The sequence below is a fragment of the Platalea leucorodia genome (genome assembly GCF_965183815.1).
Source record: "Platalea leucorodia genome assembly, chromosome: 1".
Classification (NCBI taxonomy): domain Eukaryota; kingdom Metazoa; phylum Chordata; class Aves; order Pelecaniformes; family Threskiornithidae; genus Platalea; species Platalea leucorodia.
In genome coordinates, this window is record NC_138823.1 from 13633931 (window position 1) to 13661455 (window position 27525).

General features: G+C 47.9%; 1 protein-coding gene across 1 annotated transcript in view; it reads right to left on the reverse strand.

Moving 5' to 3' along the window:
* The window catches only part of ZHX2 (zinc fingers and homeoboxes 2), a 78860-nt gene extending 52788 nt beyond the window's left edge, over positions 1 to 26072 (reverse strand). Inside the window, exon 1 of the mRNA XM_082315239.1 lies at positions 26061 to 26072. The gene's annotated coding sequence lies outside the window, so the exon portion shown is untranslated. The remainder of the gene's footprint in view (positions 1 to 26060) is intronic.
* Between the last annotated feature and the right edge of the window lie 1453 nt (positions 26073 to 27525).

Here is a 27525-nt window from a genome sequence, read left to right on the forward strand (position 1 = left end):
AGCTCGTAACAACAGCAGTGCCATAGAGGAAAAGACCAAGAGAGAGACAGAACTGAAGCGAACGCAATACAAAAACATGCTAACCCACATCAGTCCCCAGGTCTAAATGCATGTGCCAATTTGGAAAGGATGAGGGTCATCATTTGAGACTGCCTTTAAGGGGTACCATGCAGGCAGGTACAGCAAATGATGTGAGCAGCAGCCCATCAGCATCGCTTCACATGTACACAATGCTATTTAACCTAGACTGCAGCCAGAAACATCACTAGCTATTTTCACCCCTTAGATCCGCTGTCAGAGTGACACAATTTAAAGCCTCCCAGTACTGCTGTTAGGTTTGGCCCGGTCTCTCCAGTTTCAGCCTGATTTCCTTACCACATGACACAGCCCAACAGCAGACACTCTTTTCTCCTGCTCTTAATTCATTCCCTCTTTTGTTTCCCTCAACCCCCAAGCTGAAAAGAAAAAAAACCCAACTTAAAAGGAAAAAAAAAAAAAAAAGACTGATCAAGGCCAGCCAGTGACTACATTTTGCTGTTATAAAAATAAATACAAGAGGAAGGGGTTTCCCTTTTCCGGCTGTTTAGACCATTCCTACTTTTGGCTGTAAGCACCGACGTGTTTGCAAATTCCTGCCAAACACAGCAGCCGTCAGTGAAAAAGTGGTACAAGAAACGAAATGATCACAGGGTGTAAATATAAAGCAAGAAATCACTTCACTCCATTGAAATAATGGTGTTTGTGCTCCATTTGCTCCTGAAGACCAGTGCCGTTAGGTGTTATTGACTCTCTTATTTTCAGTAAGACCATCCATATGTCTATATCTGGAAAGTTAAGTGAGATACACTTGGGTCAGCAGCCCCTACATTCATGACAGGTGACCTACTTTCAGCGACAAGTAATCAAGGAGCCACAAAGAGACTGTAGGAGAGGTTGCCTGGAGTCCCCTACATGTCGCTATACCGTCCTGCTTGGTGCTGAGCTTCATCCATTCTCCTTACCACAAACTCCTGGAGCAGCCTGTTTGAGGTGAGCATCTCCTCGGGCATGTGCCTGCCTGCTGCACTTGCTCCCTGGCTGCACAGCTCCAGTGCCAGCACTTCAGTCCCCGCCGTGCTCCAGCAAACGCAGCCAAAAGGGGAAAGTCTGCATACACTGAGCACTGAAAAACAGCATCTGACCCCGAGGACTGGAAAGGCTTGTGGAAATCCCCATGAAGCAGTCGCTTTTGTGGCCTTTTCTCCCCATCCTGGGGATAGCCAGCACAGCCTGGGCACTGTGTCTGCTTATTCTGTTAAGAATCAGTAACTTTGGGCCCATCCTTCCCCTCCGGCTAGACTTTTTTTTTTAAGGCCAAGAATACAAAGGGATGGAACAAAACTTTCTCCTTACAGCCTGCCAGTCTCGTGGTCCCACAAATCTGTCCTATCGATTTATCACCTTCACTGTGGCAATGCCTGCATTGAACACTGATTTGTTACCCCTCTGGGTCCACAGCCCTAAACAGCCTGGGATGTTTTTGGAAGCCAAAGCAACACAGGTTCGGACACTGAACGTCTGATTCCCACAGATCTAAGTGCTGTATTTGAATTAAATTAAGATTTGGATCCTACAAATCTACAAATTTCCTACAAAATTTTGAATACGTCTGTAGCAGCAGATGCTTTTTACAGCTTTCTACCTGATTCAGGATCCAGGGCATAATGACATCTCTGAGAACGAATCCTGCTACTGTTTGGATACACCTTTGCCACTCACTCCAGTAGGAGCAGGTTTGAACCAAGGAAGACAAAGTGCAATTCACATCCTACTGTGAAGAGCTGTTCAGGAGAAATGCACTTTTACCCTTTAAAAACCAGACAAAACCAGATTTCACACAAAATTATCCCATCCTTTCACATAACCAGCAACATGACATTAATTTCTTCCATCTCACAATATATATAATGAGGGGGAAAAAAAAAGGTACACGTGTACACCTCTTTCTCCAGTGCTCCTTGTTATTCTTCCAGAACAATTCTTCAAAGCTGCTGAGATCACTGTATGTTACCTCCTTTTTGAAGGATCAGATACATTGCATCAAAAAGCATGCAGGAAAAGTTCTAGGGCATGAAACCAATTTTTGCGCACTTTTATCTGGGTCAGCTTTTCTATTGATTCTGCAAATACCGTATCATTTTTTAAAGCTAAGGTTTTTTTAGTTTAAAAAGAAGAAAAAGAGAACATCAGAACTTAAGTCAAACATCCATCTGAGCCAAGGATTAGTTTTGTTGGGTGACTCCAAATCAAAAAGGTAGATTTTTTTAATAATAAAGTCTAACTCACAGTGAAAGAGCATCTGGATTGATTTCTAAATTCAGTAAATGCCCTCTTCCTACACTGCTTCTGTTTTTATTAAATACTATTTAATGTCTTTGCTGTTAGGTGTACAAAACTTAGACAGCTGACAACATCTAGGAAAGCTTATGTGAGACAAGCACGTTAAAAACACTCACACACATGTTTTACCATTAATTCATTCCTTCCTTTCTCTGCCCCTCTGCCAAGCTTTCCTCCCTGGTTATGAACTCTTTGGCACAGCCTCCAGCTTTGCTTTATGTCGTTTCATCAACCCAATGTGTGTCTTGAGGCACTCTGAAATAGAATAATAAATAAGAACTGGCCTCGGGTGACAAAAGGCTGGATCCTGTTTTAGGAGGAGGTGACTTGCTGCAGACATCTTGAAAGTCTCATATCAACTTCATCTGTACACACAGGTGGGAAATGGATAAAGGACACTTCTAGGATGATGCTTATCAACAGGTGACTGTTTGTAGTAGGAGCGACTCAGAAAATTTGCTTGCAACTCCAGATGACAGCAGAAAAAAATATATAAAGTAGTTGGGAATTCCGATTAACTTCTGCTGAAAACAAAGAGCTCTCAAGGTGCAAACAACTGGCTCTCACGTGCTTTTCCAGGATGGAGTCCTTACTTTTGAGAGATGCTTTTTGCGTATTTTGGTGGTGGTGTGATGCTGGGAATAAAAACATGTTGCCCAAGAGCCTGAGTGGCAAGCGTGCTTCTCTTGGAAGGTGGGCGCCTGCTTTGGCAAGACCTCATTTCGCAGGGACCCACGCACGCGGGGCCATTTGCACATGCGCTTCCGAGTCAGAGATCGAGAGGGGTCTGACTAAGCCGAGCATTTCTTTCCTGGCTCTGGGACACCCGTCTGGCACACTTAAGATCCAGAGGACTGTCAGGACGGATCCCTCAGCCTTTTTATATTCCATTTTCCCAGTCTGGAGAGCTGGGATGGAAAGATGAGTAATCGTTTACACCACACCAGTTGTGTAACACAAACAAAACGCCCAGCCTAACAGCTTAACGATTTCTGATATGCAAATGATTAAACCCCAACACTTTCTCGCCACGATTTTACCCAATTAAGCCTTGTCTTCGTTAGGGACACCGTGCCAGTCCTGCACTAGGTCTCCAGTGTTGCACATCTATAACCAAAGAGCCGCAGAGAAGTGAGCGGCCCTCACAGCGGCAGGGCCGGAGGTCCCCTCGCCCGAGGGTGACCCTCCTTCCAGCACCCCACCACGCCATACCCCATCCACGGCTGAAGTGCAGCTCTTAATATACTTCTAATTGCAAGAATTATTGCTATATTACACCCCGACTTCTCTCCTCCTCCTGAATTAACTGGTTGCTCGGAGCTTTGCAACCTTTCAAAGAAAATGCCTTGAAAAGTAAGGCTGCGGAGGCTCACATTAAATAGGGAAATGAAAACGCACTGCTAGCTACCCCGAAAACTAGGCCAGGCTTCTCTCGACCAAATCTCCAGGTATCTCTAAGGCAGTAACAGTTGGCACGATGCTTAAAATACGCACAGGCTGATTAAAGGCCGGCATACAGCGCTCACTATACTGAAAGCATTAGCGGTCAATTTTAAAATCAGACAGATACGATGATTTTTGAAAGAAACCTTCTCCAAACAGAGGGCTGCTCGCTGAATCCCCTCCCTGGCTTGCTCTCTCACCTCAAAAAACACCGAGAGGTCACCTTGGGAAAGCCAAACTTGGTACCAACACCTTGGATGTTGGTCCAAATTCAAACCAGTGGCCATTTCAGCGCCGAAGCGGGGTTGCAAACCCCAACTTTCCGGGGCTCCTGCCCGCCAGCCGCCATACCGCTCCTTCCTCAGGGGCTGGCCTGCGGCCCCGGCCTTGCTGGGAGATGTGGCGCAGACGGCAGAGAGGAAAGCGGAGGGCTGAGCAGGGACAACCGGCCGATGGACCTCCCTGCTGGAGGAGGCAACTGCAGAGCAGATTTTAACACAAACACGTATCTCACCTGAATGGGACACTTTCAATGGGGGAATGATTTTTTCCCTATGTGCCACATCCCAGGCCCTCTCCTTCATCCGCTCCCCTCACGTTGAAAAAGCTTCATTAGCGGAGAGGAGCCGAGCTCTGCCCGCCCTCCTCGCTCCCGTGAGTGACCGTGAAAAGCAGGGCTGAGGAAGCGGCAAGCACCTTCCCCTCCTCTCCCTCGCACCAGGGGGAAATGAGGGCTGCTTTCCTTCAGCTGCCTGCCCCACCTTCCCATCAAGTATCAGAGCACCCCCCCGCCATAATGAATTTAATAGGGAAAGCGTTTTCATCCTCTTATTATGGATGAGGTAAAGCAAGACTGATAGATTGGATTTATTTATGTTATTTCAGTTTAAATTAAGGCTGCGGCTTCGCAAGATTGCAAATCTGGCTTTGTCACGCTCATTACTTGACTGAGACCACCACATCCCCACAGTGCAAAGCCACCGGGTCACCCTGTACTGCCACTCCCCCCACACCCTCTGACGTGCGTTTCGGCCTGCTCACTAACACCTCCTAATTTAAATATTTAGGCCACTTTGCAACAAACGTAGATGATTTTGTGCCTGTGCTCTTGCACGTGGACTTCAATAAACAGGTTTTGGCCACCCATCCCACGGCAGGCTGTAATACCTGGGGCAGTTTATCCTCTTCGACAGAGCTATCAGGCAAACGGTTAATGTACAAATATGCTAAACCTGAATGGACTCTCTCAGGCTGGATTCAGAAATGACTACGGGCAAATATACTTAGAGGCCACCGGAGAAAGTGACTGATAATGCTCAGATTTATATAGAATCATAGAACAGTTTGGGTTGGAAAGGACCTTTAAAGGTCACCTAGTCCAACCTCCAACATATATACAGCCTCTCAATGAGGGAAACGGTGGCTTTGAAGTATCTCGTATAGAGCAAATTAAGTAAACACCGTTAAATAAAGCTCAGCAACCCTCCAAACCCAGGAAGGGTAGTTATGGCTCTCTTTAGCCTGTCCTTCGTGTATCTGCAAAGCAGTCTGTGGAACAGGTTGTAACTTTGCCACTTGATTTCTTTCCTTTGCGGCACTTCATGACAAATTCCAAATAACTGGGAAGCAGCACAGCAACATCAACCAGAACATCCTCCACTCTCCAAAGGCAAACTGCACAGCTTGGCTTTAATTTGTATTTATATGCTTGCATTTTCCAGATTAAATGTGTGGTCTAAGCAGAAACCTCAGCCATAGTCTCCACTGCCTTCATCCAGACTCAGCCATGAGCTCTCACATGTCCCACTGAAACAACCAGGACCCCACTTGGGCCCCAGAATCCCTTTTATTTAGAACACTTTGCCTTACAAGGACCTCTGTAATGCTCTGTTCAAAGACAAACAGCGCTCAGCAATTTTATTCTTGATGGAAGCTGTATTTAAACTGTTCTTCTACTGTCCTCAGTGGGGTTTCACATTTTGCATGTGTGGTGTGACAAAGCAGACATCATCTGCAAGAAGCTAGAAATCCTGACTGCACAAAACTACCCTAAATCTAGAGCATCCATGGACCAAATTTGTCCCCTAGAATCAAGATGCTCAAATCTCCTCTGCTGCTCAAATAAAGGCAGAATTGGGTCCTGGAAGCTTAAGGTCACTCCTCAGTTTGCAGCAGAGCCTAACTAGAGATCTGTCAAGTTTCTAGACTGCACCTCAAATAGTCTTGTCAAGTCGTACAATTGGCAAGAAGCAGCCAAGGCAGGGTTTTATTGTCAGGGAATGTAAACAAATAGCAGGCAGTGCTGCTCATCTATCTCAGGTTGGTGCATATAATTTTAATTAAAGCATTTATGTAAATACAGATGCAAATTAGGTTCAGTATAGCATCTGGCAAATTACTATCAGAGCCCTGAGGCTACTGGCAAATTATCAGCATGAGCTTTCATGATGTGAAGGTACCAAATCCAGTCTTGGTCCAGACGTTGCATATTTTATTTGGCTTAAATTGGCAGTAAACCACCATATTGGTACATACATAAGAAGTTAAACAGTCTTCCATTTGAAAAAGAGCTCTTAGTAGGTAAACCAACATCACTAAAATCCGTCCTTTAGACAGCCTATGTCTAGCAAGAAAAAATACCCTTCTGCATTTCTGCAACACCTATCAAAGGAACTCAAAGCGCCTCTGAAATGTTAATTAATCCATACTCTCCCCAAGGGAGATCTATTTTAAAGATGGTTATATGGAGTCTGCATTCATCTCTCATTTGCCAAAGGCTCACAGGAGGGAAAGCCACAGAGATCAAATCTGGACCTAGGAGCCTTGATTGCCTGCTCCTCCATGTTTGCAGCACAAGACCTCCCTCCCCAAAAATCACAAGAACTTGCTCACACCAAAGAGGTGTGAACCTCTTTGGCCTAGATATCACTGCCTCAAAGTAGCGTTAACTTCAAAACCTTGTTAAAACTGCAAAGGCGATTACACGACAAGAAAAATAAGGGAAAACAAATCACAAGGGGAGAAAAAACGCACAACTTTTGAAAATTGAAGGAATCTTTAGATCATGCAGAAAGGATCTTATCTTTGGAAAATGAAAAGGTATGGCCAAGATAATGTTTACAGCAATATCAGCATCAACTTCTGCTGATTATTCCTCCCCTCAAGGTGCACTTCCATCTTTTGGGCCTTGCAAGTGGAGATCAATTCTCCTTCCTTCAGAACCCTCCATTAAGACCAACGCTTAGAAAGAGGCAATAGCTCCTAAGGCTTAAGAGCACACTTAACTTGATCAACATCAATGATGCTTAAGCACATGCTTAACATTTTCCCTGCAATACCCTTGCAAATTTCCCAGGGTATGAATTTCCCACTGGCACTGAATGAAGTGAAATCGCATTTCCAATTTATTCAGAATGGATGCAGAAGTTGACTGGAAACAATTGTTATTACTGGTGATGAAGAACAGGAGAAGGAAACGCAGTAAGGTTTGGAGTCACATGGGTACACTGACAGCGTGACAAAACATGACACATACATAACATATCATTACTATGACAACATTGTTTGGAAGACATGTGTAGCCAGCATTTTGTAAGCACATGGTCATATACCGGCCCCTTCCTGTGCTCAAAATTAAAAACAAAACAGAGGGGCAGGAGCTAAAAGCATCAAGCCACAGCCTGGCCTGTTTGCATTCCTTTGCCCATAATGACTGCACATTCATTTAAATGCTTTGCTTATTGACTTGTTTTATTTGTCTTTAGCACTTTGGTTCCCTCCCAAAAAAAAACCCCACGCAATAAAAAGGTAAAAATAGCAAGTGTTGTTTTTGAATGTTGGGATGCCGGTGTGAATTCCTACAGTAATGGTAAGTTCCCGGCTGCAGGGAGAGCGTGGAAGAGGGGGAACGGGGAATGGAGATGTAATTAAGGACATTACACTGAGGTCCCGTCTCCTGTGATCTACTGGAACAGGCTAAACACGAGAGCTTCATGCCCTGGGAAGCTGGGCATCCCTGCTCTCCACAGCTATGAAGAGAATTGGCATATATACATAGGAAACTTGCTAGAGAGCAGTAACATTCAGGCTCAGCTCCTCCACAGCATGTTTGCATCTTGACTGTACCCTGCTCTAGCAAAATAATTTTCTGGGTCCCCTTTGCAGGATGAAAAAATGCCAAGTTTCACTGGCGGCGGGGGGGGGGGGGGAGGGGGAGACTGTTAGAAAAGATGAGACGCTTCCCATTCTTATTTTGGGAGAAAATCAAGCCAAATCACAGCCTTGCCACCTATTCGTTTCAAGTCAGAACCCACATTCCTCATGGAGGCCAAGTTGGTGATCTTGATGCTTTCTTGTAGATAATCACATCTCAATAGACTTTTTATCTGATCTGAGACTTAATTGGGCAATTCCAATAGACCGAACTGTGCACTAGCTGTGCCAAAGGCAATAAGTAACTTTAAACATAGAAGCAAACAGATAAATAAGAGACTTGCAGGTCTGACATGGCCTTTGCTATCCGTTGCACTCAGCTGGCACATCCTTAGGGACGTGTTTGGAAATTGGTGCATCCTACACCGTACTGAGAAGCCAAGTTATTCAGGTAGCAACTCATAACCCAGGGACACTGGTGCACCAAAGGAAAAGGAGAGGCAAGAGGGTATGGTTTTAGCCAGGCTATGGCAGAGGAGGTTTTAATCCTCTACCTGAACTTGTGTAAATCAGTTTTATTCCTCAGTGCTTCTACACCTAATTCTTGTAACAAAACTTTTCTACATCACAAGTACTGGGATGGAAAATATGCAAGCAGATACCAGGTGCTTATATTTTAAGAAAGATGGGATTAAATAAGCACCGATAAACTGCTCTCTTCTCTGCTTCTCCAGTGAGGCTGGGGATGACCTTGAGGTGTTTTTCTCGAGCAAAGAAATGTGTAACTCTAAAAAGCTGGGGAGGAAGAGAGGAGCAGTATTTCACCAAAGGACCTGAGGCTGCGCTGTAACAACATAAGCTCTTGAAGGGAGCCAACAATTAAAACTTGGTGCGGAAAGACAGAGTAGGTGGTAAAAACCCAACGGAGTTACCCGTCTTTTGAGACTCGGGGTGAAGCTGTGCTAGGAAGAAGGAAGGTGGTTGCTCTGCCCAAGAGGTAAAGTTGTGCCTTGTTTCCTCTGCGTATTTTTCCACTTTTTATTTTTGGATCTTGCAACATTATCCAGCATTAGATGGCACATAGCTAGAATAACTGCTGCTGTGCCCTGCTCCGGAGAATGAGGGGAACACCAGAACCTTCCCTCTAAGAAGGACGACGAGAGAGGACCTGCAACATTAAAAATGCACCTTTCACCTCTTTTTTACTGAGGAGGATCTGAAAACACCCCTTTAAATATTTACAGGAACTAAGACCCCAGAAGCACTCCAGCAGCAGACGAACACCCACGTAACCTTGTCAAAACGCTACGGGGCAGATAGGGCTACGCAGCAAAGCCCTGGTCTACAAGAGGCCAGCACGAGCCCCTCGCAGGCCGGAGAAAGAGAAAGGGCAGCTTCCCCAGTGTATGCGTGCCGTGCCTCGGGGCTGTGCCAGCACGGTCCTGTCACTCGGGAATCACACCTCTCCACGCTTTTTGGCCAGTACAGCTTTGCTGGCAGAAGTCTGTAGCGTAGGCATGGCTTAACCCCAAGCTATTTTCAGAAGGCGGCGAGATGCAAGCTAACTTCCCAGCATACATTACAACCTGCACTGTAACACAAAATTCAGCCTTTGTCCCTCTCCACACAGAGCTGCTTAGGCCACTGGCGGTGTGGACCATCAGATGCTGTCAAGTACATGTCAAGATGCCAATGCCATGAAATAAAAAGTTTTATAAAAAGCCTGGCAGGACAGTTTTCATTGATATGCAAACTCTAGATAAGCGCTGTTTTGCGAGAGGATTCAGCGCCGAGGATGGAGCTGTAATGCTCATGGCTTACACACTCCCCTGGAACACTGGTGGCTGTGGCCCTGTCACGTCACGTTAGTGCAGAAGGACCCAACTATGCGAGCACAGCAGTCGCAAGGAGACTTTGCACTCCTTAAGCCAAGACAAGCACAAGACATAAACAGCATCAGCGGGAAAAATGATAAACTAACACCTCAAATGATGATTAAAATCTTCTGAAAAGGCCAAGTTTCGCAGGTCTTGCAGGACAGCGTCATCCCAGACTCAACCAGGATCCATTTTATTTGGCCAGCTGACCTGTTCTCCCATTTCCACCCATGAACTATAAGGCTGGGCTTGCCCTTTCTTCCTCTTAATTTTAGGCTCAGATAATGTTATCCTGAGTCAGAATTTATTGTAAACCAAAGCAGCTGCTGGCTGGAGTACCCACCAATCTAAATGCATATGAAAATTTAAGCTAACACTTCCAAACGTGGATACCCCCTCAGCAACACAAGGCAAACACGGATATAGCTAATGAACAGTTGGTTTCTACCAAAAATGCTGGAGACCCACAAGTCCCAATGAACTACTGGTACCCCATTGATCACTTAGATGCCAAGATATCACTTTAAAGGCTAGACTTTAGAAACCACTATTCATAAATGTGAGCAATCATTTTTATCTTGACAAGACATGAGTACACCGGCAGGAAGTGAAAATGAATAATGAGTTGCAGCACCCTCCGAAGCACGGTCCAGTCCTTAGTCCGAAACTGTTGAAATCAGGAATCTGCCCAAGAGTGCAGACAGACATGCTTTTTCCTTGGAAAAGTAACTCGCAGCTGAGTGGCATGTAGAAGACACATCTGGAATTTCTCTGGCTGCTGGCAGCTCTTTTAGCTCACATTATGACACCAAGAACCGAAAGCTGATGTTTCTACAGAGAACCCCTCCCTCTTCCAGTTATTTCATAGGATACAATAAGTTTCTACTTACTGAAAATGTTAATGATCACTGTATTTTCTCACATCATTGATACCTGATCACTGACGCCCTTGGCAGGGACAGGACACAGCCCTCAACGTCTTGAATTACACTGGTCTTCTCTCTGCTGAGGAAGAGAGATTTTGCAACAGCCCTTACCTGTAATTCAACCCCAAACTCAGAGAGGAGGAACGGGGTCTGTTTTGGGCAGACTCCTCCTAACCACCAAGGAAGAAGCAGGGAAAGGGCTCCTAAAATTTAGGCAGAGCTTCATGCCCTTGGTGGGATGAGGGGGCAGATCTTCCACAAGGAAGAGAACAGCTCTACAGATGGAGAGGTAACGGCACCACTGGTAACTAAAAAAACGACGACGATCTGCTCTGCAGCCTCCACTGCAGCTGTCTCTGGAAGAGCTGCACCAGCCAAGGGATGCAGACTTGATTCCTGCATCTACCCATTTTCCAGCTTTTGGAGGAATTGCTTCAATAAGGAGTGACAAGAGTCGCTCAAGATCTGGATGCTATTCTTGTAGCAGCAGAGCCCCAGAAGTCCTCCCCAGAAACACTTAGGCTAGTTTTGAGGGCAAAATCAGATGGCATTCAGCACGCTGCTGGGATACTCCCGGAGATCAGTGTGACAATGGAGTCCCACCAGGACCTGCTGCAGTCATACAGGGCACAATATGACTATGTTCTACCACTAAGTTGTGGCTACCACCAGGATACCTGAGTAGGCTCTTCACCTTGTAGCAATAAAAAATTAAGGAGTTAAGATAAACCCTTAAACACCACTTCAGTGAAGGACAGGACTTTGAAATTCCATCCTGGATCCATCATAACTTTTCTCCATCAACTAAAAGGAATGGCTTCAGGAGAGAAACCAAGCATTCCCTGTCATTTGATATGACGTGGGATAAAATATTGACACTCTGTAAGAAATAATAATGAGAAAGTTGTACCAGGGAACGCTCCTGATACAGATCTATTTTGCTGCCTGGCTCCACTCCGGCGCTATCTGCAAGTCCAGAAGCTTGAACAGCATTAAAGGTTCGTCATTCCTGACACACCCTGCATCTTCCAAACACACAGGAGCCTTTTTACTCTTTACTCTAAGGCCCGCCGCGTATGGAAAAGATGTTAAGCTTTGCACAGATTGGTCCTCACTCCTGGAGTCATACCTGTTCTCTTTAAAGCATATCTCCCTACTTTACCAAAAAAAGCCTCCCACATGTATTTACACTAGTGTTTGCTCTGCAGATGGCTGTGGGAAAGAAATATAGATTTTAATCTGCCTGACGCACCACCAGCCGAGCTGCAGTTGGGATTTAGTGGACAGACTCTTTATTGCTGGTAGATGTAAGCAACACGAAGAATACGATTGTATCTCCAAAATCTGGATGGAGGGGAAAAATAGCTTCCCTGCTGCTTCTTGGTACCAGAGGGAGCTAAAACAACCTTCCCAGGGAAAGCACTACTCGGTGCTCCTCTCTGCAATCATTCAGGAGCTTTGTTTGGGATGGGATGGGAACAACTTGTAGCAATGGCTTCAGATGAGGCTTGGTGAGCGTCCCCCTCTTTCACACTAACCAGACGTTAATCAAAAGTAGCATTACAGTTTTGGGCAAAACCATTTCCATCCTCTACTGGCTTCCCATTGCTCGGCTCCAGGCAAATTGTTCAACTTTTACGCCTCAGTTTCCCCATCTGTTTAACAAGAGTAATAAAACCTCCCCTGAAGGTATCATTTACACCTTGGCGCTTGTCTAGCACCATGCAAAGGAAAGCACTACAGGAACCACAGATCATCAGTAAAGCAGCCAAGACTCTGCTAAGAAGGCAGAAGACCAGACAGTAGACTAGGTGAGTCTGGTTATGAATCTGACATGTTATAGGGGGTTGCCTGGAGTAATGGCTCACCAAGGGACCAACTGAGCCACTGATGCTTCAGGGAACCACCAGCCCATTCGACCCCTACAGCCAGACGTGTAGTGCAAGCCAAAAAAAAAGAGAGAAGCTGCCAGCTTCTTCATATTCATGAGCTCTTTAATAATGCTCAACAAAACTTGAAGGCATGTTCTCTGCTGTTGCTCTTGCCCTTTTGCACAGCGAGCAAGTCATAAATGTTTCAGGAGAAGAGTCCAGAAAATTTGCAAGATTGGTCCTAGCCTTTTACAGCATTAATGAGGAGACCATTAATAGTTAATGAAGCAGCTGCTGGTGATCTCGGAGGTAAAGGCAAGACGAGAACAGCAGTGTTCGCCCATTCACTACAATGTGATAATGCGAGGTAACAACTTGATCCTTTTATCAAATCCTTCCCATTGTGGTAAGACCTGGGAGCTGATCACAAGACCTTCAGCAGAACCGCACCCAACCCGCCTGCCCCACTGCTGTCACCCCGCGGGGATGGAGACCGCTCCAAAGGGTCTGAACCCACCGTCCTGATTCTCCGGGCACATCTGCGGGAGTGAAAATGCCTCAGTGCCGCGTCTTACTTAAACACAAGTGCACTGTCCCAAATAACTTACGCAGGTCAGACCATGCAATGCATGCGTGCAGGCGCATCTGTGCACCCTGTAGTTGTACATATGTAAAAATGCCAATAAAGAGTGGGGGTTTGGGCCTTTTAAAGGTCTCAGCTGCTTGTTCAAAGCCAAATTCACAATACGATTAGGCAGCTGACTTCAAAGAACAGCTCCTGTGATTTCAGCCTTGCATGCAGTGAGGACTCCGGTGAAAAGGTATTTTTGCTGTACTTACTCTTTCATACCTCTGAGTTGACATTGCCTTGTCTGTATGTTTGCAGCCAGGAAAGTACAAAAGCATCCCTCAGCCGTCACCATTTGGTTACTCCACTTGCCGGGAGCTTTACTGAGGATGGGCACCATCGGCTGCCACCTGCCAGCCAGGCTGCCGGGAGCAACTCCGGCCCTACAGCCTGGGCAGGGGCAAAATGGAAAGGGGACGGCAAGAAGAACTGGGTAAAAGTTTGGACATTGCCAAACTCCATTTCCTTCTCTTTACCCCTTCCGGTATCACTGATTTAAAGGATCTGTGAGGCTGGTTTCTGGCTGCTTCCACGTTCGTGTGTATCAATCTAGGTGCTAGGTTTATCAATCCTAGCACTAGTTTTTTTTTTTAACTTGCTGGCTAATGTCCGTCACATTTGACAGAGGTGAAAATCTCAAAGACAGTTAACTTTCTACCGGTCTCATGAAAACAGACAGGGTGTGGAGAAGAGATCCCCATCACTGGAGCCATGAAGGGGGGAGGATGCGGGGTTAGTCTGACCCCTCTCCCAGTGCAGGCAGGAATTCAATCTCACCAGTCAAATACACTGGAAAGCGGTCTGTGTCGGTCCCGATTCTCTCAGGAATAATCAGTCTCCTGGATTTCAGCTCACATGACATCTGGCTTGTCACAGATGAAGCTTTTTCTGCTCAACAACAGATAGGGGTGTGCACAAAAAGCAAGGATTGGTAGCAGAGAGACTCCCTGAAGACCCCCAGGTGGATAGGGACAGCACAGACCCATCTTCTTCAACAGCAAGCCCATGAACTGAGTGGGGTTTGGATGCAATCTGAATATCTCCCTTTATGTAAGCGTCCTTAGCACAGAGTGCAAAAGTTTGCCCTTCGTCTGTTTGGGATGTAATGCTCAGAGCTGGCAGTCAAGAGCCTTGAATTCATTGGGAAGAAGAAAAGAAAATTAAAAGCTTAATTTCAAAGTTATAGTCTTAATTCCACCCTCCAAACCAGAGCTGTTAAGCAGTGCAGGAGTCAAAGGCAACTGCAGCATTGGGCCTTTTGTTAAATAATTAACTACGATTTGCCTAATCTATCTGCAGGTGCTCACTGAAGAGACAAAAAACTTATCAACACTCCACTCTCATCTAAACCACAGGCTTCCGGACACGCACCTCCTGCGATGATCCAGACAAACACCTCCCAGGATGCTGTCTTCCAGTTTTTAACAAAACTGGGCCTTGGCTTTGCTTGCTTTCAAACAAGACTCTGCCTGCCTACCTTCAATGGAGATCAAAGGTGACCTTAATAAGTCCTCATTGTATTAGACCTGTAAAATAAGTTTATTATGTTAAATTTCAAGTAATTATTTTATTCTATAATTTGATTAAAAACTATCATTTGCCAAACATGCCTTGGAAAAAAAAAATTACTACTTGCACTTAATAATAAAGTATGTAATTAACAATGAATGTATAGTGCTTCCTTTTAAAACCCATAGCATGTAATATTCCTTCATGCTTTAAGTGGGGAGCATCTTAAAGTCGTTATAAACCTTGATTTAAAGACTTTAATACCTTGAACTACTTAAATCACATCAAGGATGAAACTTCAAGTATGAAGAACCCTGCCAAACCCAGATGTGCACTGGGCTGTTTCTCACCCTCATGCCATCTATTTTACATAATTTAAGAATGGATATTTTAAAACCCCAGACAAGTAAAAAAAAAAAAGTTTAATAAAAGTTTCTTAATCAGCTTCCTATTAGTTGCCTGTTTCATTTAAAAAAAAAAGAGAAGTAAAAATAACAAGATTCTTGATATTTTGCTTCCTCCTCTAGCTACATTGTAAAAGTTTCAGTACTAAGTATGTGTTAAGCTTGCTGTTTCTAACTTTTTGAGTACTGATTTTTTACTGATTTTAAAACACATCAAAGGGACAAGGGCCATTCACTTGCTAGCCAAAAATTAATCAAGCTGCAACCCCAACCTAGCCAAGTGGCCACAGCGAAAGGTGAAGAGTGTTTCAAGATGCGTATCTGTATGTTGTAAAAGCCCAGTAATAAAGGGTGGTAAATCACAGTCTTTCACTGCCGCTGTGCAGATCAGCACTTACAAATCTGAGCACAAGAAGGGTCTCCCTGCCAGTCTGTGCCAGAAGCTCGGCATGGGAGCTCTTCTGGAGGATGCTACGGCAGTGCCTAGATGCACAAACCAAACGTGACAGCAGCCTTGCGACACACAGTAGCAGCCTCCACCCTGAGATTCAGTAAAAGAATGAGAAGGAACAAATAAGACCCCCATCTACACAGGCATGAACAAAATACAGGCAGATTAAAAAATAAAATAACATAACAAAAGCATGTTAGATGAAAACACGAGCCAATCTGAGCGGTCCTGCGAGAGCTGCACCTACTGCGAGGTACTGCTTGTGCCAGTGAAAGGCAAATAGGAAAGGATGCATCATGTCCAAAGAAGCTAACAGAAAAATACGATCAAATTCCAACCTCGGCTGCAGAAATCGATAGAGAGAGGTGGCTCAGGTACAAATTCAGCTTTCCCGTGAAAATACAGTTTCCAAAACACAGCAAACTACACCTCACGCCGTTGCACATAAAACATCCCAAAGTTAAATGCGTGGCAGAGACCGGGTGGCAACTCCCATCCCTTCTTGCTGCCAGCTACCTTCTCTAAGTAAAGCAGCCTGCAGCAGCCACAAATCCTTTGCCATACAGTACTGTGATGCCTACCACACCAACACCAATTTTGGGATGCAGTAGCGCTAATGTTAAATATCCAATACCCTCCTTGCAATGTACCTTGCACACTTTTCAGGGGGTGCTTCACATTCAATAGTTCATTTCAAAGCAGGCCCCTCACTCCATCAAGCACCACAAAAGCGGATGGAAAGGAGCCTTCCCTGCCCTGCGAGCACCCTGCCGCGGCAGGCTCCCCGCCGAGGCGTGGACGGAGCCCTCCAAAATGATGTCAGGGTGGGAGCAGGCAGGTGGGGAAAGGGGAAGGAAGAGGGTACCGCAAAGAAATTAAAAATGCAAAACATGCCGTCAACAATGTACTTCCGCCAAAACTGGGGACAGGGTGCAGACAGGGGGTTGTGCCTTTTTTTTAAAAAAAACAAAACAAAACAAAACATATTTAAGTCCCCTATAAATTTTGTGGGAGAGATGCAGAGAGCTCAGCAGGGAATTGGGGCCAGCTGGCAAGGGGTGTGCTGGTGCCTGGTCACTCCCCGCGCCCCAGAGCTGCAGACCCCGAGGCTGAAAGCACCCACTCCTGAATGCTTTGCGGAGAGAATGAGACTGTCTGCTGCTCCTCGCCCAGAAGCAAGAGCAGAGCAAATGAAAAGGAGTTCAGATTTCAGGAGATTAACTTTAAATCCACTGACCTGGCACTCTGATCTGCTGCTGGAGAAGAGATGGGGCCGGAGATAAGATCATCCCTATGTAGGAGCTCTTTTTGGCATAAGTAATGTCTTGTGACACTCTTCTCCTGGCTCAGACACACACAGAGAAAACATGTAAAAATAAGGTAAAACAGGAAAATAAGGTACTTATAAAGGCTAAGATACAGGATAACAGGACAAGCAAACAGAATTTAAGGCACTTCAAGTATATTTAGGCTTGAAAGCAAAATACTTTAGAGAGCTAACACTTTTTTTCCTGTATCTGATTAACTGTGGATTTTGAAACTTGCGTTCGCCTTGAGCACTATTTCCCAAACCACCTCTATCCCTCCGACATAACCACAAGGCATACAGACGAGATGCTGGTAGATATGCAGAGGAGGGGCGTCCCGTAAAAACTGTTTGAGCAACAGCAAAATTACGAGGATGCTCTAACTCTAAAGAAAGAGAAGATGCCAAGTTAAGAGCAGTTAAGAAAACAGTTCCCTCCAAACACATCGTTCTTCCTCATCACTCCAATTGCTTTAAAACACATGTGGAGCCTATTCCTTCCTTATGCCGGAGGATCCCAGACAGATGGAGGGAAGTAAAGGCTTACTAAGGCAGCAGTTTCCTCTGAATTTACTCGTCACCATTTGTACCTGGAAACTTGCTACCCGCAGCAGTTGGGCAAAATCCTGCAAGTCCTCAGTGGCCACCAGCCCCCACAGTCAGCAGCCTGGCACGGCTGCACCAGGGACTCTGCCATACAGCATCCCCAGGTGCTTTCCCTGGTTCAAAAACCCCACACAAGGCTTTTTCAGCTGGCTTCTCAAAGAAAATGAAACCTAACCCTCAAAACGGGATCACAGTGGAGCTGGCACCTTCCTGGCAAGATGCCTGTACCTGAGCACAGGCTGGGGAGACCTATGCCTTAGGTTAAAGCCCAGGTAAACGGGCTTCTGGCTCTCAAACAAAACTGGCTGCCCAGTCCTGAGAGATGAGGAACAGATCCCAAAAATCTGCAACTGCGAGGTCAAGACTCCTCCTGCTACTGAGCATTACACGATGGTGATGAAAAGTAACATCATAAACGTGACAGCTGTAAGAGATGCCATGGGGATGCCTGACAGCGACAAGAAAATAAATGAGTGATAAAAGCCTCGGTAACCACCTTTGGCTGAGCAAAAGGAGGGTGTTGGTGCAGCAGTTGTCTCACCATGGGTGGGAGCAGGGACAGCCCCGTGGACACCCAGCCAGGCGACCGAGCGCTCTCCCCAGGAGCGACCCGAGCGTTCAGCTTCCTCGCCTTTCAACCACGTGGAAATAAATAGGTCCGACCCAGTGCCGCTCTTCTTACAAGACCGGGAAGGGGAACCTCTTTAGAAAAATGCAGGGTGTTTACTCAGCTTCGGGGGGGGGGGGGGGGAGCACGATCCTCTGGGATAACCCCACCTTCCACAATTTTCAAGTAAATTGTACCGAAGCCTGGAAGACGACAAGCACCAAAGCCTGCAACAGCAGTGTGCTCCCAGCATATCATTTAAATAAATCAGCTTCTGGAGAGACAAAAGACAAGGAAAAACTCCCTGCGGTGCCTGACAGTTTGTGCTGAAGAGGATGCTGAAAAAAAAAAAACCCCACAACAAAACATATTTGCTCTAGAGGTGGGAGGCAGGAAGAGGGGTGGGGAAGGCATCTCCTCAAAAACACTTCAGGCCAGAACCATCAGGACTTTCCTTTATTTTGTGCGAGAGTGAATCAGCAGCGCTCTGCCAGCCTGGCAGCAAAGCTCGGAGATGCCGGCGCTGTCTGCTTTGTACCGGCTTCCCTCGGCAGGAGAGGACGGAAAACCTCCCCGCATCGCTTCCCGGGGCCTCCCTCCCGGCACTCTTTGAAACCCAACAAAACTTACTAGCTCCAACTGCTTACTCTTGGATTTTCTTCTTGCAAATAAGATTTTAAAAAAAGAATAAGTATTTTCCCACTTCTGCTATCTGACTGAAGTGTAACATCAAGTAACTGAAACTAATAAGCATGAAATTACGTTTAGAGATATAAAAAAAAAAGTCCAAAGCTTGGAGAGTGAGAAAAAGGAACACATACATCAGAGGCAAGGGAAGGGGCACAGAGTTCTTGAGAAATACTGGTATTTTATCAAACCCCTCTGAGGGTGCCTTTAGCAGCAGCTCAGAACCTGCTTTTTTTTTGGGTGCTATTTAAAATAACCCACGAACAACAAGATTCTGTTTAAAAAGAAAGGAAACACATTTTTCCCTGTATAGCTTTGCTCACAGGACTTCTTCCTTTGCTCACGAGACTGGACAAGAGGTTAAATAACCCTGAACTTCAGGCTTCCTTAGTTACTGTCACCGACTCAAAACAAGCGAGAAAATATATTTTTTTGTTTGTTTGTTTGTTTTAAGCTACAGCCAGTCAAATATGCAGTTTTAACACTTGCTACAAAATTGTGGGAACACCAGACAATTAACAACAACAAAAGAAAACCTGAAATCTACAGGTAATTTGAGGTTGCAAGTTTAAAAAAAAATATTTAGCATTTAAGAGGGGAAATAAGGTCACAACAGGAAGAATGGGAGAAAAAGAGGGAAGGAAAACTAAGATTTCAGGCCTGTGATGGGGCACAGAAACCACTGCAAGAAGTTCCCGTCCCACCCCTCCCACTGCTTGCATGAAGTTAATTGTCGCCTCCTTTGGTGCCAGCTGGGACCACACTGTAAATCACATCACCAAAATGCTGCAAGTTAAAAAATAATACTAAAAAAATATGTATCTATATCTATCTCGCTTAAGAAAGGAGGGAGTGAAGCAGAGGGTTGCTTCTCACCAAGATTGTTTCCGTGCAAACCCACAGCTAAGGGGACAGCGAGTGGAGTAACACAAGGGAAATAACTTCATTTTTCAGCTTTGCCACATTTTTCCAGGACAGAAGATGAATTTCAGGCTACAGAGGAGTCTCCCAAGTGCACTGAACTACGGCGTGGTCAGATAACACCGGTCTGGAGGGAACTCCGCGACGTGCACAAAGCCACTTGAGCTCGGGCCAGGATGCACCCGCTCCTGTGGCCCAGAGCCTCCAACGCCTGCTCCTGCAGGGAGGACGGGGCTTATCTTGGGCTTAACTCAAGCAGTAAAAAGGGCTTCCCAGAGACGAGCGTTGATGTGCTCAAGAGCTGAACAGGCACACAACAGCAGACATCTCTGCATGGGAACACCTCATGTCAGTTCTGTACCACTAACGCTTACTATGCGGTTGTATCAGCCCAGGGCAGGACATGTCACTGATGTAGCTGTGCTGGTAAAACCCGCAGGCAGAAAGGCTGTTACACCAGCAAAGGGGCATTTTTTGCTAATGCCACTTATCAAACTCATCGCGCAGGGTTGGGAAGATAAATCCACAACGAGCAAATTGTGGGATGCTGACCCCATCAAAGCACTTGTGCACTCCTAGGCTCTGGGTACCTGGCGTAATGAGATATTAAGTAATCTGAAATAGATACGTGCTCACTTTTTACCAAGGCCTGTAGGGATGGGACAAGGGGCAATGGTTTTAGAGTGAAAGGGGGTAGGTTTAGATTGGACATAAGGAAGAAATTTTTTACGATGAGGGTGGTGAGACACTGGAACAGGTTGCCCAGTGAAGCTGTGGATGCCCCATCATCGGCAGCGTTCAAGGTTAAGTTGGACGGGGCTTTGAGCAACCTGATCTAGTGGAAGATGTCCCCGTCCGTGGCAGGAGGTTTGGACTAGATGATCTCTAAAGGTCCCTTCCAACCCAAATCATTCTATGATTCTATGATCCTATGGATGCTGGGGCTGCCCTTTGAGCCAGAGCCCCAGGGGGTGGGCAGCCAGTGGGCTTGCCCTGACTGCGAGATGAAGGGCAGCACAAGATGGAAAAGACCTACATCAATTCAGAGCCTGTGAATGGTGCAGATGGCAACTGAACCCAAGAGTGAGCCTGGACCACGGCCCTGCTTAACCTGTAGTCTGGGCAGGGGGGGCATTTGCAAATTCCTCCCAAAATGTCTGCAAAAGTTAATCTGAGAGGCAAGCCAGTGGTGAGCAGGCTTCGCTTTGTTAGATCAGGTCTCTGCTGGAAAGCCTGCCCAGGGGCCACAACCTGGAGAAGATATAAACTGTAGATGTAGCTGGGGAGGCTCATTGCTGGAGTGACACTGAATTCCTCGCACGCACCCTGCTTTCACCACCCGGCACGTACCCCGCGCACCGGGCCGATTCGCAAAAGGTTGTCAAAACTCGCTGATGTGCCCCCCCTCCACTCCCGACGTGCAATTTCTAACACAGAGGTGTTACAGATCACCTTCTTCCCCATTTGCTTCCCGACCCTTCCTCCCTTCTCCGTCAGCCCTCCAGATGGCAAACGCTCCCCTCTGCCAAGCACCGACACGAGCCTTCCCACCGCCAGCCCTGCTCAGGGCATCGCCCGCCGCAGGCAGCTCGGGCACACGGCGTCTCATCCGCGAATTCAAGAGACGAGCCTGCCTCTGTCGCAGGGGATGTGGCACCGTAACCTGTGTCCTCAGCTAGCAGAATAAACACCCCCAAGAGGACTTTAAAAAAGTCCCCTCCTGGTTACCAATGCCAAAACCTCCTCTGCTTGCCTGTGCCATTCTCTCTCTGCTCACTAATAAAACCCAGACCTTTTAAGGTTCTTCAGTGCTAACTACACAAAATCATTTCACACATCTCCCTGAAAAACCCTATATCCCTCAATTTGACCAGATCTCCCAGTTGCACCCGCAGACTCACAATAACGGCCGTTTTATGTAAACTCCTTTTACAGAAAACTCAGTTTTCACTTTAGAAACAGGTTTGGGGTATCATGGTTGTGCGAAAAGCTTGCCAAGTGCATCGTCTTAAATCCAAATTCACAGCGTTTCTTGCAACAACCCAAAGTGCGTCTTTTTTAAAACAAAACAATCAATCAAACAACACTCCTGACTTGCAAAGGCACGGCGGTTTTGGGGAGGGAGGGCTGGGTTGGTGATTTCTGACCTGCCTCCAGATGGCAAGGCTGGAATTGAGCTCTCTCCCCTTCATTTTCCAAGGGCCCGACTCACTTCATTTCCATTTTGCTACACCTCTGCAAACTAAATTCTCAAACACCATGCTGTATGAAAAGCATTTGTAACATTCTGGAAATCGACAGCTCTTTTGGCTTTTTCACAAAAAAAACAAACTTGTTGCTATCCTGGGACTGAACTGTATCATGACATCCAGTAAACTTCAGACCTCCCTATTTTTGAAGGGTTGATAAAATAAACTAAAACCGCAAATATTATTTCCAGCTGACGTGACACATGTAAACACACCTTGACAGAAGACCAGCAATTACTTTAACGGCTTTAAGCTAAAGCCTTTATAAATTATTTTAATGCCTACTTTTGTTTATTACTTACTTTCAACACGAACAGATACCATCATGCAGATGTGCATGTTACAACCTTCACTTTGCAGCAACTTTTAGGGAAAGACCACACGTGCTGAATTATCCTCACACTTGAAACGAAGTCAAAACTGCAATCGCACCCTCTGCGCACAAAAAGCAGATGCAGCTTTACTGCAACCTGACAGCCATGCTAAAATCTCAGGGAATTCAGTTGTGACACTGTCCGTTTCTAAACAAATTCTAATCAAAATACTATTTTGATTTATTTTCAGTGGATGTTTTCATTCCTTAAGCGGGCACACAGAAAATAATTTAGACATGGGTAAAAACATCCCAACCAGAAGAGACTCCAAACAATATCACTGAGGATCATCCGAGTTAGAGCAAAACTAAAAGGAATAAAACCCAAAGATGTCGCACATGCAAATACAGTGATGTCATGCCTGGCATTAAAATCTTCATCTTGTACAAGGATGAGCAAAACCTGCTGTGTTCTCATTCCAGCCTGCAGCAGTTTGAAACTGGTTTGAAAATGTGAAAAGAAGCAAGTAACTTTGCTATATTTAATGCTAGCTTTATTTTTTGGACTTTTAATAAAAACACAATAAAACTCCCCCCTCTAACAAAAAAGAACCAAAACGTGATGCTGCCAACTTGAGCTGTGTCACACAATGGGTTATTGATTTTACAGACACTGCCTAGAAATTGTTGATTGTTACTAGGGTAAAACAGAAAAAAAGAAGTGGTACTTTGAGAAAGAGCAGTTGGAAGGAGCGCACCCCCTTCAAACACTGACGGCAGAGATGTCCTGTGGGATGAAACTCTGACAGGAGAACATTTAGGGTGGGCAGGCAGGGAAAATGTCATTTTATGAAGGTGAGTAATCACACGGGCTTTGGGCTGATAACTGAGCCATGCACATCTATAGACGCTTTCCGGCACCGAGTTCATCACAGGTACAAGAGAGGACGAACATGCGAGCGCTCTGAGCTATTCATTTCTGCAGATATGAAGGCATGATATGATAGCCTTGAAGAGGATAAACATGCACTCGACTGTCAAAGTAAAATAAGGATCAGCCAACAACTTTAAAAACGCATGGGCTTTTTAGCATTTATATTCTTCCCGATTGCTGGCCAGTACCTTGCTGTCCCTGACCCGGAGATCAATTTGCAACTCTGTGTTTCAAAGAGCTGCTGAGTTCATACAACAGACTGAAGCCACATCTACATTAGAAAGGCTTCACCGGGACAGGAATATATTACACTGGCAAAGCACTTCGGTCACAGATACCTCTTCAACAACAAAATTACTCCTCTACCGGTCTAATAAAACCAGGGCAGCACAGAGCTGTGTTACTTCACATGCCATTTCCCAGGAAGGCTACATGCAAGAGGTTTCTGATAGAGACATCGGACCCCTGCTAGTCCCACCTGCGCCTGCACAGCTATCCCAGCCTCAGCCAGGAGGGACAAACCCCGCACAGAGTTTAATCTGTAGCTTTAAAAAAAAAAAAAAAAAAAAAAAAAAAGACAACTCATTGACCAACTACGTGTGGATAATTTGTAGGTGAGCTGGATGATGACGCAGAGCAGCAATGATTTACCATCATTTGCTGTAAAAGAATTATGTTGAGGCATTTGACATTTTAGTTCTCAGCCCCAATTTGGAAAGGGGTTTGGTTGAGAGTGACTATCATTGCTCCACTAAGGGATGTGCTAAAACTCCTTCCTGAACTGGGATCTTGACACCTGTGCATCTGAATCGAGGTGGGACAAAATAAATCAGATAGGAAAGACCAGTTTTGCCCAGCTGACAGCCTTACACTGCGGCCCCGGCATTGCTGAGGGAGATCCCGGGTGCTGCCAGAGGTGCAGCTCCCCAGGGCACCGCACGCTCCGCACCCTCGCCTGCTGCTCCCCGCGCTGCCGCCTCGGGACCCAGCTGGCAGGAGGTGCTGACACCCAGCAATCCTCATCACCAAGTCACCTTCCCACCCAGCAAGAGTCCTCCTCTTCCCTCCCATTCCTACTTCTTTGGATGCTTTTCCCCTCTTCTGCTCTCCACCTTCTGACCCAAAACTTTTGCTGAGTTCCCCAGCACGGCCGGGCCTTCGCAAGCTCCTGAGGTTTAAGAGGAGCACTCGCCCTGAGAGGATGGGCAGCCCCCATCGGAGAGGTGTCCAGGGACCCCAAGTGGGGAATGAAATCAGGGCCATGTCCCCCCACCACGTTCCCTCCCGAAGGAGGGATTCACAGGCGCAAAGCAAACCAAAGGGCTCAGGAAAAAGCCGGGCAGAGGGATCCCCCAAACTCAGGCGGGCACATCTCAACTCTACTTCCAAGTTTTATTCCTAGGAAAGAGGGGAGAAAAATCTGTGCCTTTTGCTGTCTCCCTCATCCCAGAGGGAGAGAGACAAGGGGGAGAAAAAAAAGGAGACAGTTGTGTGATGGCTTTGGAAGCCAGCTAAAACAAAAGGGAAAGTCTCCCCTCCTAAAAAAAAAAAAGTGGATGCAACGTGCCAGAGGCCGAGTTTCCCCAAATATCCCCAAATAAAACGCCCCAGGCAGGCGCAGACTTTGGCGGAGGCTGAGGGAGGGACGGAGCGGGGCGCCCGGCTCTGCCCCGCCGCGGTCCCGGCCCGGCGCCGCCCGCTCCGCCCCGCCGCTCTCCCCCGTTACCGGCACCCGCGGGGCAGGAGGCGGCGGCCCCCGCGCCTCGGCGTCACGGGGGAGCAGGCGAGGCAGAGAGGGGGAAAGAAAATAAATTAATAAAAAATTAAACCAGAAGGAACCGCTGCCAAGTGCGGCCGCGGGCGCGGAGCCACGCGTGGCGGCGGCGCCCGGGCCCCTCCTGCGCCTGCAGCACCCCCGGGCCGGCTTCGCCCCCCGCCGCAAGCCGGCGGCTCCTCTTTAAAGACCGCACTGACAAAATCGCCCTGCTAGCCTCTACGTAACGCCCTGTCGAAAGCGGACGCCATATTTTGTGTTGCTGATGTCGACATAGACAAACGTAGACATGTTTTTTCCTCCCCCCCCCCTTCCTCCTCCTCCTCCTGCCTTCCCCCCTTCACCCAAACTTGCGATCGGGAGGCGGCGGGGAGCGGGGAGGAGGACGGGGGGGAAGGAGGCTGCATGGCGAAAAAATCAGAAATAGATCTAAAAAAAATGAAGAGCCCACCCCGAACAACCCTCCCGGCTCCCTCCCCCCCCGGCGCTCTCCCCCGCCCCCCCCCCCCCTCCTCCCGGCCCCCGCCGGAGTCCCGGGAACCGGACAGTTTTTTGCGGGAGGAAAAGTTGGGAGCGAGCGGCCGGGGCGGGAGCTCCGGCGAGCGCCTGTGTGCAGGGAGGCGGGCGGCCGGGGAGCGCCGCGCCGAGCCGCGCCGCGCCGCCGGGGGTGGAGGGGAGGGGGGGGCCCCGCCTGGGAAGTTTCCTACCTGCGCCCAGGGCGGCGGCACCGGCTGTCCCGGGCGGAGCGGCAGCGGGGCTCCGCGCACCGCGCCGCGCACCGCTCCGCGCACCGCGCCGCCGCGGCAGCCCGCGGCCGCGGGACCCCGCGCCCCCCGCCCCCGCCGCGCCGGCCCGCGGGGGAACACGCGCGCACCGCCACGCGCGCACGCACGCACACGCCGCCCCGGCCCCGCCGCGGAAAAAAAAAAAAGAGGAAAAAAAAAAAAAAGGGAAAAAAAAAGGAAAAAAAAGGAAAAAAAAAAAAAGAGCCCTCGATCGGTGGGGATCTACGCCAAAACCCACATGATCTCTGACGTCAGCGTGCGTATTTGCATACGATACCACCGCCGGCGCGGCCGCCGGGGTCCCTCGGCGCGGCGGAAAGTTGCGAGCGGGGCCGTGCCCCCCCATCCCCCCGCCCGGCCCCGGCCGCTCCTCCTCCGGCTCGGCCCCACCAATTTTCCACGCACCCCCCCCCCCCCCGCCCCGAGCGGTGCACGCGTGGGCTCCGCCGGGCGCTCCGCAGCCCCGGTGGCGGCACCGCCGGCCGGCGCCTGCCCGGCCGCCGGCATCGCCGGGCGCTCCGCCGGTCCCCGCCGCTCCCGCTCCACGGGCGGAACCGCACGGGCCCCCCCCACCCGCGATCCTCCGGGCGGAGCCGGGGCTCGCAGCGGGGGCGCCCCCCCCCCCCCCGGCCCCGGGCGGTCTGGACCCTCGGTGTAGGGACCGGAGGGTGAGGACCCCCGGTCCAGGGCCGCCCGGGCTGGACCTCCCCCTGTGGGGGTGGCAGAGCCTGGACCCTCGCTGCAGGACGTGGGGACGGGACCCCCATCTCGGCATCCCTGCTGTGGGGCCGGCGGGGGCTGGACCCCCGCTACAGGGACGGCGACGGGATGACGAGGGGCTGGATGAGGCTGAGCCGCTTCCCCGGGGCCGCCCCTCCCCGGCGGGGCAGGTTACCTGGGGAGGTGGGGGGCACGTCTTCATCCTCGGCTTGTGGTGGTGGAGGCTTTCCGAGCCGCCCGGTTTTGGGTGGGCTTCGGGCGATGGTTGTTTATTGCTTTGCAGAAGGTGGTGTGTATTTCCAAGGGATGCTGCAATAATCTCTGCTCCTCTGCTGCATCCCAGGAATCCTTTCCCCCATTTAAAACTGGCGTTGAACTCTTGTGCCTCCTTGCCTTTCTTCCAAAGAGATGTAGACAGATAGGACTCGGGCTATTTTCTGTTTACTTCAATGAATTAATTAAAAGAAATAATTTCCCGATCGTATCTTGCTACTAGATAGCAGATCTTCCAACAAGCCCAGGCTAATAGGACTTAGGAGCAGCGTAATCTCCCTGTAACTTCAGGCGTGCGCTATCTATGGTGCGGTATCTTTGATCAGATGGCATTAAACTAATATTTTAATTGTATACTTAAACTTCCAAAGGCTTTGAATCTCCACTTGCTCCGGCTCTCGCCCTGCCCCGTATCACCAGCGCTGGGGCCCCCAGCGCCCGGCTGCCGCCCTTAACCCAGCTGGGTCACCTCCTTGGGCAACGTTTTGTTTCCCTTCCCCCTGTGGGGCTGGGGACTGGCTTTGTGTTACAGTGTCGGGAGAGGAGCTCTAAGTTATTGCAACTGAATAATCGCGGAAGAACGTAAATATGTCAAAGCAGTGTCAAGAGATTTCTTTGCAGGGATACCCTTATCTGAGTAGGCGTGTTTCTGACTGCCTGATTGAGTGCAGTCTCTGCAAGTATTTGATAACAGAATGGATTCCTCCCTC